Source organism: Haliaeetus albicilla, chromosome 8 (genome assembly GCF_947461875.1).
Source record: "Haliaeetus albicilla chromosome 8, bHalAlb1.1, whole genome shotgun sequence".
Taxonomy (NCBI): Eukaryota; Metazoa; Chordata; class Aves; order Accipitriformes; family Accipitridae; genus Haliaeetus; species Haliaeetus albicilla.
In genome coordinates, this window is record NC_091490.1 from 18,821,014 (window position 1) to 18,835,846 (window position 14,833).

General features: G+C 41.6%; 1 protein-coding gene across 11 annotated transcripts in view; it reads right to left on the reverse strand.

Moving 5' to 3' along the window:
• Window positions 1-14,833, reverse strand: part of ZNF644 (zinc finger protein 644) — an 84,973-nt gene that overhangs the window by 49,796 nt on the left and 20,344 nt on the right. For 3 of the 11 annotated variants that reach the window (XM_069789195.1, XM_069789204.1, XM_069789203.1), the window contains exon 1: window positions 5,737-5,942. The exons of 2 other annotated variants lie outside the window; for them this stretch is intronic. The gene's annotated coding sequence lies outside the window, so the exon portion shown is untranslated. Of the gene's footprint in view, window positions 1-2,380; window positions 2,469-5,356; window positions 5,494-5,736; window positions 5,943-6,040; window positions 6,139-14,833 lie in introns of those variants that run through there. 6 more of the 11 variants (XM_069789201.1, XM_069789205.1, XM_069789196.1 and 3 more) reach the window with 6 other exon arrangements.

The window sequence follows — 14,833 nt, forward strand, 5'->3', positions numbered from 1 at the left end:
GATATAAATTCTATAAAGTTCCTACCTCTTCTGAATGAAAAGGATAAAATTCAGAAAATTAAGTTAATATTAGAGTTTCTGAAACTCTGCAGCCACAAAACCGCTGCACATGCCTACATCTGAAGATGAAGAAAGATACCAGCAACAAACATTACAAACATTAAGGGCTTTTCAAAAAGTAGTCAAGAATTGTATCACGTAGGTAGTGCTCCTAGGAGAGCTGAGTGGCATCAGAAGCAAACAGCAGAAATATTCAGAGGACAGGCACTCAAGAAGTAAAAAACTGAGTTAAAAAAAAAAAGCAACCTACCAACCAGAACTCTCTCTGAAAAGCAGCAAACCAAAACAAATAACCAAAGCAACCAAACAACAACAACAACAACAACAAAAATCAAACCCATAACCACCACCCATCACCCCACTGACTGCAGCGGGACAAGAAATAGATACCTACCATGTCCTACCAGCAGCAGCAAGGAGCAGCTTCAGAGCTGCCATGCTTTAGCAGCAGACATAAGTAACAGTTTTCCAAAAGCAGTCCCCTGACCTCCTGTTGCATGCCTTTTCTACAAAGAAATCTTGGGTGGAAAACCCATCCCTATCCCAACTGTAGAGCCACACTGGGAAAGTAGATAGGATAAAGCACTACTCATGCTATCAATGCACCAAATTATTATTCTGTGAAGAGGCAGGCAGGAGGAATTCATTACTACTTTTCAACATTACAATGATTACATTTGTTAAGGAATTCCTTCTTTCTTTTACTCAAACTAAAAAAGGACACATCAGGCAAAAGCCTGTAAATAAAGGTAAATTATACAAGACATATACCTTGCACCTTATTTTGCTTGAGTTCTATCACTTTGTCATGGAAACTATTTTTACAAGCGAGTGCTAACAGTTGGCCCAGAAAACAGGAAAGTTACAATGATCTTGATCCCTGTCTTCAGCCATAATTGGACAAATCAGTAAGGCACCTGTAATTCCTTCCATCCTGCTTCCCAAGATGCATCCTCTCCCCCACTCCAGCTGCTTTCTTAAGACTACAACATTATCAAATACTCATTTAAGGCAAGAAAAAAATATCATTCAAATACTCACAAAATAATGTCCCTTTGTAAAAAAAAAAATCTAATTGCAAATATCTCAGACTGCAAATTCTGTATTTTTTATTTTCACTCAGAGAAGAATACAACTGTATTCAAAAGAGTCTCCAAAATTCCAAAGCTTTTAGAAGTATGGTAGTATCTAACTTGCAATGTTAAGCATATTGAAAATAGTTACTACACACTAACGATAGGCCTGAAATGTTCCAAAACCCAGCAATCTGACCTTTATTCTGATTTGAGCATGAACTTCGCATCCTCTGGATTAAGTCTCAAGAAATACTGAATTACTAAATATCCCATAATCCCTCAACTAGTCGATTATATGTAAGATTAAGCACTCAGTATCAATCAATAAATGTCAACTAGAGATTTACCATTTCCAGTAGCTGGATTTAGTCACATCTGAAACCAGCAGTTCCCATACCAAGAGTATCACAATTACATCTGCTGGAATTCTCTGTATTACCAAGTTTGCTCAGAAATATTAAGTCAGTTAATATTTAGTGTAACCAAAACCAAAAAATGCATACTCACTGTTAAGCCACTGTCTTCCCCTCCTTTAACCTCATTGGCAACTTAAGGGCGCTGCTGCAACATTTTATCAATGTAACAGCTGCTGTGCACAGTTGAACAGTGACAGAAATGCAGCACAACTGGATACTCATTTTTACTGGGATTATTTTATTTCCTTACTTTTAAATTTAAAAATGCTTGCTCTCCTTCAGTGAAGCAAGACCACTTACAAGTAAATATCACAGAATTCTGGGTAGACTTTGCACCAAGATGAAATACTTACTATGTGACACTGCATCGCATACTAGGTAACATGACTAACCCTGTGACTATCATGCTCTTTCCAATTTTTTGAAAAAACACACATTTATGCACTCATTACATGGTCTTTCTTGACAGACAGCTGTGATTTCAGCATCAAATTACATCTCACAGAATTACTGTACTGTAGAGATGCACTGTATTTGTGTCCATTTTTATGTAACCGGGGAAGTCAGAGTGACCATTTCCCACCCTTGCTTATCAAAGAGAAACTTTTCTACAGTTCTGTGAACAATGTGGGCATTACTTTTCTACCATCACTGCTTGTGTGAACTATAGTTCCTATTAACTGACACAAGTTTTGATTTAAGGGACACAAGGTATACAGGCATGAAAGTGCGATTATTTTTTTTTTTTTTAATTAAGCGTGAAAAGGATATATTTTCATGATACTACAAACTACATGAAATCCTTTAATTCAGACAGCCCAGCAGTACCTTTATGTGTATCAGCCAGAATGACCAACATTCACTATTTCCTTGGGTAACTTAAGCTCTTTTTCCAGTAGCTATATGAAGTTTGCATCTACATTGGAAAAAAAAAATCAGCAAGGAAGAATGTTAATTGTCAAAAATCAGCTTATATTTGGAGTGCTCAAGAAGATGAAAGAACATATTTTTAGAGAAGACAGACTTGTTTTGGTTTATTTCACCAGGGACTTCTTTACACTGAAGTTGGGCAGACACTATTTTCACCTGAAGGAATTGGGCTTTGGAGGCTATGCCAACTTAAACTAGTCTCAAAGTCAATCTAAGTGAGTGCAACATTGTTCAGATATAACCTAATTTTATCAAATGATTTTCCTTCCAACCTCTGAATACATAAAACAGTATAGTCACAATCCAGAGCACAGAGGGAACTAATTCAATTTGGCTTAAAATAACTGTAACATTAGAGTAGTGCATTTGGTATTAAAATAATAGAGGGAATAAAAGAAGTATCTTCAGGCAGTTCTCTAATAGACCCATTACTTGAACTTTGTTGAAGACAAAAAGTTGTTTGAAAATGTAAAAACAGGAGGAAAGTGAGTTATTGACTAGCCAAACAAACACAGCCAATCAGCAACTGTTCAAAGACCTTTAATTCAAACCAACTTCAGGTGAAACTGTACAGCAAGTGACACAACTATTTGTATTTCTTTCCAGTTTTAAGTTCTCAGATCTTTTGCAAGCTGGTAAAAAGTCTGAAAGTGTTTAAAATTAATAACTGCGTGTGAGCACATGTGTGTTTTATTAGTACAGAGAATTTTATTCCCTTTTCAGTTCCATTTTCTCCAGGAACTGCTTCAAAAGGCTTGAATAAAAAAAAGTATACATGCTAGTAGGTTCCACTAATACTAAGTATAAGCACAAACTATTCCACAAGAAATTCCACTGACAACCCTTGAATTCAGTGTCCATATTGAAATTCAGCCTACACTGTTATTTTAAAGTGGAAATCATTGCCACCATTGTTTAACATCCTGTTTATTCAATTGCTGATGCTCCTATTTCAATCAATTGTTGCTGTACTAAATAACCTCACAAGGATGCTCTAAGTGATTGGTGCCTTTTCCTCCTACTAGCCAGGTCACCTGTTGAGATTTCAAGACAGTAGTATTCTCTTTTAGCATTTACTCAAGAACTTTCATACACATTTTCCTAAGCATATTCCTTCTAGTGCTACTCAGTATAAACCAAATGCTGGACTTCATGAAACTCCAAAAAAAAAGTCAGAGTAGCACACCTTTGCTCTAATTTTGTTACAAGAATATTTGCCAAGGATCTTTTTTTAAAATATAAAAAAATACCATACAGGTTAGAGAAAACAAAGGAAAAACATATCTGTAAAAAGAAAAAGTTTTTTTTTTTCCTCTGCAAAACTCCTGTTCCTTGGGTAGATTTTTTAATTAAAAAAATTCAATCTGAATGAATACTAGATGTCAGAAGTAACTATTTTAAGACAATATTTTGAAGATTAATTTCAATTCTTGTTGTAATTCTTGTATAACTGCACCACATCCCTCTGCAGTTACATTAGACAGGTTTGCAACATCAGCTTTGATTATAAGTCAGCGTAATAGGATTGTCACACTGCACTGCTCCTCCATGCACTGCACTTAAACCCCTCTCCAGTAAGAAAATTGCTGCATTTTCTCTGCATCTAAGTGACCCACTAAAACCTTCTCCAGATCTATTTTGCATTGTCTAATCAGTTCATTTATTCTGCCCTCAAATCACCTGCCATGCACAAGTCAGGTAGTGAAGAAATCTATGCAGAAGAATCACATTAAGTTACCCAAACTCTGAAGCACTCCACTCTCAACTGTGAAGAATCTTCTCTTTAGAGATTTATTTTATAATTTGAATGAAAAATTATTTTGCAACTTGTATTAAAAAAAAAAACGTATTGCACAAACTTCTCAGAAAAAGGTACAATTCTATGGTGGAATTCCAGAGATGCTTATCAGCCTTTTAAGAGTGTTTGTCCCACGTGTTAATTCATTAATCTACACAACATGAAATGGCTTCTTACTCTAAAATCTGGTGCACATTCATTCCCCATATGTGTCTGAAAGCGAAGTTCCATGACACAATCTTCATAATTAAATTATGTCCTAGAAGGGGGGGTGGGATCAGAATATCACTGCGAATGAGATGTTGCTTAAAGGGCCAGAGTTGTACAACACTGATGGAAACCTATTTTGATATACCACGCTTGTTTTCCATTACCACCACGACTTGTCGGTTTATAGCCCGCACTACCCCAACAGAGGTATTTCCAATAGCCTAAAGGTTACATACAAGCGACAAGAAGAACGAACACTTTCTAGATTTCAGATAAATTACGTTGGTCAAGACGATGCTCATCACTGCAGCCTGATGTAACACAAACTTTGTCAGAGAAACCGCCAGACCCTGAAGCAGCCGGGAGCCCGAACACACGACTTAGATACCTTAACTTTTCCTTTTTCCTACTTTTCCTTCGCTGCTGTAAGCCACCTCGGCCCCGGGAGCCCCGCGCACTGCAGGCAGCGGCGCTGCCCCCGGTACGTAGGGCACGCCGGCCAGGAACTTGCCAGCCCTTTGTAACAAGGCCGTGCGTTTCAGAGCCGCCCTGCTTTACGCCAGGAAGGAAGGGAACGAAGGGGAGGGAGGGGGTCGCACGTTACCCCCGCCCCAGTACAGCAGCAGGCAGCCTTCCGCGGGCTGACCGTGAGCCCGGGTGGACAGCCTGCGTGGCGACCCGCACTAGCGAAGCGAGCGGCAGCGAAGCGGCGAGAAACAGAGCGCAGGGCCGCCCCGCCTCGGCACGCCGGGGCTAGGCGGCGGGAGGGGACCGACGCCTGCCGGAGCCCCCCAGGGTGACCCCGGCCACCCCCGAGCGACGGCATCCTCCTGCCCCGGCCGCGGCGGCGCCGCGCGGGGCGTTACCTGGCTCCCCGCGGCCCCGCGCTGCTGGCGGCCCGGCCCCGGGCGGCTCTCCCCGCGCCCTAGGCCCCGCGGCGGCGGCGGCACCGGGCTGCCCAGCTCCTCCGCGCCTGGCAATGGCGGCGGCCCCGCTCCCCCCCTCCCAGCTCCGCGCTCACTGGCTGCGCCGCTTCATGTGACCGAACAAAACCCTCCTCGGCACAGCCCTTTGTGTCCGGCCCGGCCGGGGCACCGGGGAGGCCGCTCGCCGGCTCGGGGAGGGGGCGAGGGGCGACGGCGGGGACGGCGGGAGGCGACGAGGAGGGCCGGGGCGGGGAGCGCCTCGCCCGCCCGCCTTCTCTCCGCCGCGCCGCCACCGCTGCCGCCTCGGCCCGGCCACTTACCGCGGCGCGGGCGGCTGCGGCCGAGTCGCGGTGCCGCACCAGGTCGGAGGCGGCCGCCATGTTCCCCGATGCGGCAGGATGGAGGCAGAGCCGCCCTCCCCGCCAACCGCCGCTAGGGCGGCCGGCTCGCCGCGCCCGCGCCCGCCTCAGCCCGCGCCGCCCCCGCCCCACGCGGCGCCGCGCGGAGCAGCGCGCGCGCCCCCTCCCCTCCGCTCCGCTCCTGGCTGCCGGCGGGGGGGGCGGGGGGGAGGGCATTAAAAAAAAAAAAAAAAAAAAAAAAAAAAAAGCATAACGGGAAACTCACGGGCTCGCCGGGGTGTGCGTCACGCCGGGGTTACGTACCGCGCGCGGCGTCATGACGTCACCGCGCAAGCTTGCCGGCCCCCCGCCACTCCGCGCGCGGCTACGCGCGCGCGCACAGTCCCCCACGCACACGCGTCCCGGGGGGGCGGAGCCCTCATGCGTGCGGCCTCGGCGCGCCGGCGCTCCCCAGCCCCCTCCCGCAGCGAGCCGCTCGGCGGCCCGCCCCGCTTCCCGCCGGTGGCAGGTGTACGACCGTTACCGCCGGGCGCGGGTGCCCCAGGGCGGGCGGCAGCCCCGGCCCCGCAGGCCGACCCCCAGCGGGTCGCTGCCGGCCGGGCTCTGAGGGCAAGGAGGAAATGCCTTCCGCAGGCGGGAGGACGATTTCCTGAAGACCTTCCTTCAGAAGGCAGACTGCCAGCGAGGCTGCCGGCCGCCCGGCGCGGCCTCCCCTCACCTGCGCCGAGCCGCGCAGCGCGCTCGGGAGCGGGAACGTCGGAGTGCCAGTTGCTTGGCGGTGCCTTTCCCGCAGAAAGTGGAAAACTAGGTCAAGTGCTTCGGGAGCTGTACGAAGGCGCTCGCCGTGCCAGTGAGATAGGCAGGCTCCTGCGACGAGCCGCGGCTGGCGAACGATGTGAGAGGGGAACAGGAAACCTGAGAGCACAGGAGCGACGAGAGGAGACGACCCGGGGATTGTCAGTCCGTTCGGGGAGGCGGGAAGCTATGAGGGGACACCAAGAAGGTAGAAGCATTCGGTGCCATTTTTTTTTTCGGATCACTGCTTCTGGTGGCAAACCTCGATTCAAAAGGGCAGGGACTCAGAGGAGAATAGTAAACGTGTAGAGACTGCTTTGATAAATTACATTTTTTTCTTCAGATTTGCTAGGCCCAGAGGATTTCACACTAGAGTGAGAAGTCGATTAAGGCAACGTTAGAGGTGTGAGCAGTCGTCACTGGGAGCTCACGAAGACAACTGAGATTTCAGGAGAGAGGAAAAGGAAAAACACAGCACATATAATTCAGAAGGGGGGAATAGGTAGAGCCAAGAACTGTCAATCATTCCAGCCTCTATTCCCAGAAAAGTACTGAAGCAAATAATCACACATCTTTAAGTACATGGTGCCTAATGAAGTGATAAGTTACAGCCAACATAGATTTGTCAAGAAAATCTTATCAAGCCAAATTCATCCCATGCTGTGACAGTATAACGGGCCTTGGATGGGAGTAGTAGTAGATCTGTTGTGGCTTGACTTAAGTAAGGCTTTTGACACCATCTCAGAGAACTCTTAATTGAGCAAGTAAAAGACATATAATGAAATGACTCTGCAAGTGGTGCAAAACTACATCAGCAATGCTTTGCTGTGACACATAGCAAATATGGTTCCTTGGAGGTGGGTATGTCCTGAGTTTGGTACCAAATCTAATTATGTGAATGACAGTTTACATTGATTGAATTTGCCAACAATGCCAAACTGGCAGAGCTGGGAGCATGTTACAGGACCAGAAAAGAATTCAAAATGTTCTTGACAAACTGGTTGCAGAAATAGGACGCAGTTGAATAAATACAAATGCCAACTTCAACATTTAAGCAGGAAAATAACAATTCCAAGACTGGGAACAGACTGGGCCTTCAGAAAAGGGGTGGGAGATCAGAGTACATCACAAACTGAACGTACGTCAACAATGTCACACTGTTGTGAAAAAAGCTGCGGTACAGAGAGATGTGTAAACAGAACTTTCACATCTAGGACATACAAAGAAATTCTCATATTTAATACTGGCAAAGCCTCAGCTGTAATACTGTGTTCAGATTTGGGCTCTGCATTTCAAGAAAAATTTCCTTCAAAAAAGTCCAGTAGAAGCGAGTACAAGGAAGGAAAAAACCCCAACATTTTTAAAAGACATGACCCTAATTGAAAATAGGAATGCTTGAGATTTTTTTAGTCTAGAAAAAAAAAGACTATGGGGAGAAAAATACATTGTTCACTAAATCCATTGCAGACAGAGCAAAAACTAACACTTTCAAACTGCACTGAAAGAAATTTAGGTTAGACATTGGGAAAAGTTTTGCTATGGTATGGATAAATAAAACTGGCATTTATTCACTGGAGGGTTCTGGAAACACCATTAACTTTTTTTTTAAGACTAAATTAAATATCTGTAAAAAAAGATCAGACTCTGCTGTGAAGTAATGGAGGCAGATGAGGCAATCATTGTTTCCAGCATCATTTTCTATAACTACAGTTACTATCCAGATATCTGTTCTGATCCTATATTTTTCTGATAGAAATTAATCCCAGAGACATTTAAACATTTAATGTGTTGGTGTGATCTTATGCACAGGTGTAGATATCCCCTTTGGGAGTCTGTCACGTTACATTCTGTATAGCTGTGTGGCAACACGTCGCGTGCTCAGCTAATTTGCTAATTTATAGACTTTGTATATCACTATAAATTCCACATTTAAAAATAACATGTTTGTTAGTGCTCATGTAACTTGTGTGAATCAAGGTTTTTGCTTTTCTTTGTTTTTTTCATGGTACTAGAGATTAATTTTCCCCAGAATCCATTAAATTTTTGGGTTTCTCTGGAGCTTGCCAGTTAGGAGAAGGCAGTGTGAATACATTATGGGACTGAGACCCACCAAACTCATCTCATTAGAGATGACTAAAGGGCCATTAAATAGGCCAATTTTTAATCTCCACTGAGTTAGACGGAATTCAAACTGATAGCCCACAGGCAAAAGGCTATGAATTTCATTAACAGTACCCTAAAGCACTCAGTCCCCTAATAAGTGCTAATGTTATTCTTCTGAGAATTATGCTTGTTTTCTGAAAAGATACATTTATATAATCAAGTTCTGATATTTTGGAGCATGTATGGACAGTTTTCCACTGCTCTTAAACACAAGAAACATGATAATCTCATGCAATCCACAGATTTCTTCTAAGATTCTTGGTCATATGTGCTCCATGCTAACCAAAATACAAACAATAAAGACATGAAAAGGCAAATATTAATTCTACTCCTATGCTTCTTGCTGAATATGATATATTTTATTGTACCCAATTATTTTAAGGTAATCACTCTTACTTACATATATTTTGTCCCCTAGCAGATAATTTTTAAGCAACAGCAATTCTTGTTTCAATTCCACAATTAATAGTTGAAGGAAAACACCAAATTTTGTAAAAGCACTAACTTATAGAAGATGCAGTGTTTTACTATGTTTCACATCAATCTGTGAACAAGTAAAATGGTTAGCATAAGGAAATCTGAACTTTAGTTCTAATGCTGCCAAATCTCACAATTTTATTAAGAGTTTAAAGATACCTAGCATTTTGTTTAATCCCTCAACCTACTGCTTGAGCTAAAAGGCCCAATTCCATAAGCAGTAGTGGACTCTTTAAAAAATGCTTATGATCCACACAATCGGTGAATCCAAAGAAAAATCCACATTTGGCATGAATTCATGGAGCACATAACTGCAACATTTCATCAAAATGGCAATGTGGTAAAAGATTATGTCCAGTGGTGTCGGAACTATTGTTTTGGTTTCTAATTCCACCAGCTCTGCCGCTTATGCTTATAATATGTGAAAAGAAGTAGACGATCTTAAGGGTTGCATGTTGGATAAAGAAGACTTGAGAAATATACACAAAATGATGCAAAATTGGGATTGCATGTGTGCATGAAATAGAAATTTTAAGACCAGCCTCCAGTGAGGCTCTCTAAGATCAGTGAAATGTGCGGCCAGTAAAGGACCATACGATACGATTCTTGAAAATTAAGCCAGATATTGCACAGCTGGCTTTTTGTTTCCAGGAGTTCTGGCTGTGTCCTGTATTATTTCTCCACCAATGCAGACAAGGCCTAATAATGGTTAAAGCAGCATTTGAAAACCTCTTGAGAGGAGGTTGCTACCTAGTTCCTCCTGGTCTTCAACATGGTTATAAAAAGCTTAAACCAAGGCAGGCTCTTTCATGTTAGCAGCAAAAATATGATTAACTGAAACCAATTTAGAAATGGTTTCTTGATATAAACATTTTTGTAGCTGAAGCTGCAGAGGGAGAGTTGGAGCAGGTCTAAGCTGAAGCATTTTGAATGAAAGAAGATTGCAAATGCCTCCTTGTAACACACACAGCAAAATCCCAAATGCCTGGAGGGAAAAACTTTTTAATGATAATTTCTTACATTTATATAGCACCTTTTATTCCCTAGGACCCCAAGCACTTCATTAACTCTATGCAAAAAGCTTCACCATGGAAATACAGCCACTATATGCATCATTCTTTCAAAATTTCATTTTCACTTGACACATTTCTTTCAATAACAAAATATTCTGCTTATCCTGTATATAGCAACCAAAACAACAACAGATAAAAGATTAAATTATACAGTTTTGAGTTGTAGAACAATTTAAGCCTGTATGATTTTCAAAATAGCAATGCACTCATGTAATGGATACATTTATTTATCCCAACCGTTTCCCCTCTCCATTTACTACTTTGATCTCATCTTTATACTGTAGCCTTTGGTAAAAAATTTTGTCTTCCATAACATTTTCAAAATTGAAATGATCCTTGATGTCTGAATTTCAGACAAAAATGGGTTTTATAGGAAAAAGTAGCATCTTTTATTAAATCCACTACTATAAATTGAAAAAGTTGAGCAGTTTTTGAGTACCCAGGACATAATACCTTTTTTTTTTTTTCAGCTAAGATGTTTGTTCTAATAAAATATCTTACCTTTACCTATAAAGTTTGTCTTGTCTTTGCTCTTAGACCCTCATAACTACAAAAACAAGGCCCCAGAAACATGATATGAAAGATATCTGTGTGTTATTGCTCAACTTGCCACAGAGTTTTTCTTTTCACCCTACAGAGATGTTTCTGGTTTCTTGGCCTTTCTTACAAAGATACAGTACTCATTTCACCAATATCAACAAATTTAGGAACTCAATGTACTGATTGTTTCAACAGACAGTAATTAACATCATTTCCATTGCAATTTTAGAAGAACTAATAACGGAATGAATTGGAGCAGTTTGATTTATTTCAATGTTGTAAAAACTGAAAGAGGAAAAATTACTTTTCTTAACTTTTTTGTTGTTTGAGCTGTTGATTCACGTTTTGTTGGCCTGCTTGTGTCACAGCCTCTTTTGAAATACAGTTGTCAATGTTAATTAGAGGATTGTCTAGTCTTGTCTATTTTTCAGAACAAAAAATATTTTATTTATAATATAAATTTAGTCTCTGCTATAAATCAAGATATTCTAGTCATCTTTGTCAGTATCAATTAAACTTTTGGAATTACCAGTAAAACGGTAAGAATGTATAGGTAAAATTAAAACCATCTGCCATTAAAACCTATGGCTTTCTTAACAGTGATCCCAAGGTAAGGTTAGTCCTGAAATAAAATATTTTGCAACAGAAGGATATTTAGAAACTCTACCTAGGGAAATACTACTGCTTGCCACTGTGAACTGCCTTTAGAACTGTAGTACTGTTGTAAAGTGTTTTAAATCTGCCAGCTAGGAAAATATTTCCCACATTACATAATAAAGGTAACTGGCACTCTGTTTCCCCATTGCGAGGCTTCTGTCCATAGGCACCAGTGTGAAAACACTGTGCCTGTTGCTTAGACCTGCTCCCCTTGGCTAGGCCGGTGCTAGCAATTACAAAACAGCTTTTGTCAGGAGGGCAGCAGCTCCGTACCCGGCGTCCCACAGTTGTCTCCTGTTTTCAGTCTCACCAGTAAGGAGTGTTATTGTCATCTGCTGCTGATCAGAGAGGAGCAGCTGCTGGGGCTGCACTGTCTGCCTGGCACACGAGGCTCCATTCTTAGCTGCTCCTCAGGTACCACCATAATAAACAATACCAATTAACAAATCCTGGATTAAATATCAATAGTAATTAATTAACCTTGGTCTTTATGCTTACTTTCTTTTATCTTGCATTATTCTAATTCATCCCACATTACAAAGATGGTAGTTAAGCCTACATCTTTGTTCCCTTTAGGAGGATCTGACATCTCTCATGTCTGAACTTACTGAGCTCAAGTCTGGCAGAATTCAAAGCTCACAAGAAAGCAGATTACTGTAGGAAAATAACACCATATATTATAGCACTGACCTTCTTAAAAACAACAATGTATTGCCTTGGAGGGCTGCCATTTGCATCACACACAGGAAGTATTAATATATGAAAATATGCTATCAGCAACAGAACCATAACAAATTTCTTCCGGAGTCTGTTGATGAATTATAATTTAGTGCGAGAGGAAGAAAGCTGTGGCAATAAACTGGCCTTCAATAGATGATGGAAAGGATCTAGATATAATAGGTATAAATTATCAGAGCTCTGCTTATCCCTGTCTGACGATTCAGTTCACATTATAGTGCAAAAATGTCACACAGAGAATAGACAGAGATTGTAATTTCAAGTTCCCTGTTTCAGGTGTCAAACTGGTAACCTTAATGTATCCCTGTAGAGGACAGGGCTTAAAAGAGTCCAGCTCCTACCACTACTGACCACATGCCTGACCCTTGCCGTGACTGTCCTGTGCTGGTAAATTGTTACTGATGAGAAGGAAATCACACTAGACCTGTAGCGTGCCACGTTCTGGTCTCCTTCTAGTGTCACACCCCACTTCTCCCTACGCCCCCCTGTGTGACTAGCATTAGGGTCACACCCATGCCTACAGCATATATTAGAGACCTGAGCAATGTTAATGTGGGGAATTAGTGGCCATAATCCTTTCATGCACACTCCATCTCCAAATTTTCGACTTCTACATGTCCCAGTGAGGGACACAGGTAGCACAACATGGGGAAAGTCACCTTCCTCAGCTCAATACCATTTCAACACCCTCACAAAAAGGAAAAGGTTTTGGTGGCCAACCTCCACCATTTCTGTACTTCAAAGTCATCTGGCCAGATGGAGGTGTCAGGACAAAGGTCCAAGTGAAGACATGTTCACCAAAAACCTTTGCGTTTATAAGCAAGTGCCATATGTTTTAGCAGCACTTGAAAAATGAACAGCATCTCTCAGTTGCCAGCGTCATTGCCAGTGTATTAGTTTAACTACATACCAGGCAGGATTTCAAACCGCCTTCTTTTCCCCACAACTTCCTACTGTTCTGCCTGGTAGGCAATTGCTACGTCAGCAATTGTGATTTCATTAAGTTTGATGGACATATACCCTCTTGTCCTTATGCTTGACACAAACAATTATGTAAGTCTTTATTATATTTATTATTATTGCTGCAGCAGGCAGTTCAGGCCAGCGAGCGCTATGAGGAACAGGTGACAGACCATCCTTTCAGGAGTTTCAAGTTTGTTTGTAAAGTACCAGAGGTTTGTGTATGGGAAGACATAATCATATTTAAAGAAGTAGTAAAGAAAGCAAAAAAGCACTTTATTACTATTAATGGGGAAGTACTGAGGAGCTTATTTTGTGTTTAGGTAAGATCATAGCAGCAGAAAGTCTGTTTGATATGCCGTACCTTCTGTTTGTTTCTTAATTGTAAGGAGTTTGGTTTTGATCAAGACAATTAATTATGCATATAGCTGAGTTTTCTAACATCAGAGATAAAGCTTAAAAAAAACTACAAAAGCCTTTTTAGAGTATATTGTACTGTATAGATAAGTATGTATCTTCAGGGCATGAAAACAGACATCTTTGTAATTGAATCCTGAAAAGGAGGGGAAAAAGAACTATATAAAACTGTGATAGTTTTACGCAGTCTCAGAGTTAATAAGCAAATTTGAAAAATTCTTTATCAGATTCTGTGGTTGTACAGAATCAGTATATGGCATGGTAGGTTGACAAAAATGAAAAGAGCAAGGTACAACCTAGGATTATTATGATGCAAGTTTTATTACCCAGTAACTTTTTTCTTTCCAACATCCCTGCTGGTCCCTCTCTATGCCAACAGAGGAGAAGCATCTCCTAACGCCTCAGCTTGGCCACATTCATTACCACTCATCTGCCAAAAAGTATCTTCAGTACAGTGATCAAAGCTGTATTAAAACTTTTGCTTCTTTCTTGTTCATCCAGTATTTCCAGATCACATCCTGCCTAAACTCTCAGATGAATTATTTTGAACAGCAGTTCATTTGCCATTATCCCATTCAGGAAATACTGTCTTAGGTTTGGGATTTGCAGGCAGATCTTGTATTATAATACTACTGCTTTTAGTGTGAAGCTCATAGGAACATAAAATGTCTCATTATAAGCTCAGTGAAACAGCTGCAAAGACTTTAATGAGCTTTCAACCAGGCTCAAAGAAAGAAAATTCTAGCACCAATTTTCCTACTAATAGAAATCCACATATTTAAAATAACTGTAAAATAGTTATTTCAGTATCCTGGAATGCATGCTGCGTAGAGGTTTCTCAGACAAAAGAAAGAATGAAGAAACTTAGAAGAACAGTCATGTTCACTTTTAAAATTTGTCCCAGTTTCACATCCCTTGGCTCTGGTTTCCAACAATGTGTTCATAGGTCAGTGTGTGGAAATGGACTCAGGTGAGGCTTTGGAAATGTATTTTTAGTTAGACCATGCAGATAATTCATGGAGTAAAAATGGGGTATCTGTAAAAGCAGAAATAGTCAGCAGAGTAGTTTCATTTTGGGAATTTCAGCAAAAGAAGCTATGTCTGAATAGTCTCAGGAAGCACTCAAATCTATTTACTAGTGTATCAGATGTGTTTTTAATTCCATCCCAAGCATATTAAAATTAAAATAAGGTGTGAATTGTCATTCAAATATACCTCTGGCTTTGAGTTACCATGTT